This window comes from Nicotiana tabacum, chromosome 15 (assembly GCF_000715075.1).
Source record: "Nicotiana tabacum cultivar K326 chromosome 15, ASM71507v2, whole genome shotgun sequence".
Classification (NCBI taxonomy): domain Eukaryota; kingdom Viridiplantae; phylum Streptophyta; class Magnoliopsida; order Solanales; family Solanaceae; genus Nicotiana; species Nicotiana tabacum.
In genome coordinates, this window is record NC_134094.1 from 71,717,655 (window position 1) to 71,721,345 (window position 3,691).

Consider the following 3,691-nt stretch of genomic DNA (forward strand, 5'->3'; position numbering starts at 1 on the left):
GCGGATGGTTGAGAAGGGGTGATGCATATCTAGTTTATGTGAGGGATGTTAGTGTTCATACTCCTACCGTTGAGTCAGTTCCGGTAGTGAGGGATTATCCAGACGTATTCCCGGCATATCTTTCAGGCATGCTGCCCGATAGAAATATCGACTTTGGGATTGATTTCTTACCAGGCACTCAACCCATTTCTATTCCACTCTATCGTATGGCCACAGCAGAGTTGAAAGTGTTAAAGGTACAGTTGCAAGAGTTGCTCGATAAGGGCTTCATTCGGCCCAGTATGTCACCTTGGGGTGCTCTAGTGTTATTCGTAAGGAATAAGAATGGTTTTATGCGAATGTGTATTGATTATCACCAGTTGAACAAGGTTACAGTGAGGAACAGGTATCCTTTGCCACGTATTGATGACCTATTTGATCAGTTTCAGGGTGCCAGAGTGTTCTCTAAGATCGACTTGCGTTTAGGCTATTATCAGTTGATGATTTGGGAGCCAGATATCTCGAAGATTGCCTTTAGGACTTAGTATGGACATTACAAGTTCCTTGTGATGTCTTTTGGGCAGACCAACGCTCCAACAATATTCATTCTGGTATACTCCTGAAGCCGGGAGGATCATGAGCAGCATCTGAGGACTGTGCTTCAGACCTTGAGAGAAAAGAAGTTATATGCAAAATTTTCAAAGTGTGAATTTTGGCTGGATTCCGTAGCATTTTTTGGGTCACATAGTATCGAGTGAGGGAATCAAGGTAGATCCAAAGAAGATTATAGCAGTGCAGAGTTGGACCAGACCGACCTCAGCTACAGAGATCCGGAGGTTTCTTGGCTTGGAAGGGTATTATCTTTGATTTGTATAGGGTTCCTCGTCTATTGCAACACCTATGACCAGATTGACCCAACAGGGTGCTCCTTTCAGGTGGATTGAGAAATGTGAGGAGGGCTTTCAAAAGCTCAAGGCTGCTTTGACTACAACCCCAATGTTGTTTCTGCCTACTGGTTCAGGGTCCTATACGATATATTGTGATGCATCGCGCATTGATCTCGGCGCGGTGTTAATGCAGGATGGTAGGGTGATTTCCTATGCATCTAGACAACTGAAGGTGCATGAGAAGGACTATCCTATCCACGACCTCGAGTTAGCAGCTATTGTTCATGCCTTGAAGATCTGGCGGCACTATTTGTATGGTGTCCCTTGTAAGGTCTACACGGATCATCGTAGTCCACATCATCTGTTTAAATAGAAGGATCTTAACTTATGACAACGGAGATGGTTGGAGCTGCTTAAGGATTATGATATCACCATTCTATATAATCCCGGGAAGGCCAATGTGGTGGCCGATGCCTTGAGTCACAAGACGGAGAGTTTGGGCAGTTTAGCATATCTACCGGTGGCAGAAAGGCCTTTAGCCTTGGATGTTCAGGCCTTGGCTAACCAGCTTGTTAGATTGGATGCTTTCGAGCCTAGTTGAGTTTTGGCTTGTGTGGTTTCTCAGTCTTCTCTTTATGATCGTATTAGAGATCATCAGTATGATGACCCCCATCTGCTTGACCTTAAGGACACGATTCAGCACGGTGATCCCAAAGAAGTCACCATTGGATTTGACGGTGTATTAAAGATACAAGGCAGGCTATGTGTGCCCACTGTAGATGGTTTGCATGAGTTGATTCTCCAGGATGCTCACAGTTCGCGGTACTCCATTCGCCCAGATGCAGTGAAAATGTATCAGGACTAGAGGCAGCATTATTGGTGGAGGCGAATGAAAAAGTACATAGTGGAGTATGTAGCTCAGTACCTAAATTGTCAGCAGGTGAAGTATGAGCATCAACAGCCAGATCGATTACTTCAGAAGCTAGAGATTGTTGAGTGTAAATGGGAGCGGATCACTATGGATTTCGTTGTTAGGCTCCCACGGACTCAGAGGAATTTCAATGCATTTTGGGTGATTGTGGATAGATTGACCAAGTCAGCTCATTTCATTTCGGTAGTTGCTACTTACTCTTCCGAGCAGATGGCTCAGGTTTAGATTCGCGAGATTGGCAGGCTTCATGGTGTGCCGGTATCTATCATCTCTGACCGGGGTATGCAGTTTACATCGTGGTTCTAGAGAGTCGTATAACATGAGTTGGGTACTCGGGTGGAGTTGAGTACAACATTTCACCCTCAGACGGGCGGACAGTCCGAGCACACTATTCATATATTGGAGAATATGATTCGTGCGTGTGTGATGGATTTTGGGGGTGCTTGGGATTAGTTCTTAACACTTGTGGAGTTTTCCTACAACAACAGCTATCACTCGAGCATTCAGATGGCCACGTACGAGGCTTTCTATGGTAGGCGGTGCCGGTCCCCGGTGGGTTGGTTTGAGCCGGGTGAGGCTAGACTATTGGGTACAGACTTGGCTAAAGATGCTTTGGAAAATTTTAAATTGATTCTAGATCGACTTCGTACAGCCCAGTCCAGACATAAGAGTTATGCGAATCGGAAGGTTTGCGATATTGCATTCATTGTTGGGTAGTGGGTCTTGCTCCAGTTTTTGCCCATGAAGAGCGTTATGAGGTTCGGGAGGAAGGGCAAGCTGAGCCCTAGGTACATCGGACCTTTTGAGATTCTTGAGAGGGTTGGAGAGGTGGCTTACAGACTTGCACTATCACCTAGTTTCTCTGCAATTCATCTAGTGTTCCATGTTTCCATGCTCCTGAAGTATCACGGCGATCCATCTCATGTCTTTGAATTCAGCTCAGTCTGGTTGGACAAGGATCTATCTTATGTTGAGGAGCCAGTAGCCATTTTGGACAGGCAGGTGCGAAAGTTGAGGCCGAAGAACATCACTTCAGTGAAGGTTCAGTTGAAGTGCCATCCACTCGAGAAGGCTACTTAGGAGACCGAGCATGATATGCGTAGCCATTATCCTCATCTATTCACCACTTCGGTATGTCTCTATACTCGTTCGAGGATGAACGTGTGTTTTAAGAGAGAGAGGATGCAATGACCCGCCCGGTCATTTTGAGAGTTTCAGAGTGGAATCGGACGCATAGTCCCTAAATTGAAAGTTAAAGTCATAGGAGTCGACCGTAGTTCGAATTGTGTGAAGATAACTCCGTAATGGAGTTTTGACAATTCCAATAGCTCCGTATGGAGCGTGTCCAGATGTTGATTTGGAGGTCTGTAGGTCATTTCAACATTAATTGGCGAATGTTGGAAAGTTAGAAGATTTTGGGAGGTTTAACCGGGAGTGGACTTTTTGATATTGGGGTCAGATTCCTATTTTGGAAGGTGGAATAGGTCCTTAATTTCAATTATGACTTGTGTGCAAAATTTGAGGTCAATCAGACTTGATTTGATAGGTTTCTTCACCGGATGCAGAAGTTAGAAGTGTTAAAGTTCACTATGCTTGAATCGATGCGTAATTCATGTTTCTAGCATTGTTTGATGTTATTTGAAGGCTCGACTAAGTTCCTATGATGTTTTTGGACTTGCTGGTATAATTAGTAGAGGTCCCGGGTGCCTCGGGTGCGATTCGGACAATGTTCGGCGCATTTAGAATATTTTTCAAGTTGCAGAAACTCTGGTTCTTCTAGTTCTTGTTTCCTCTTATGCAATCGCGGAAGAGGGAACGCGATTGCGAAGGTCTGTTATTGGAAGTCATGGTTTTTTTTCTATGCGATCGCATGAATGCATCCGCGATCGAGAAG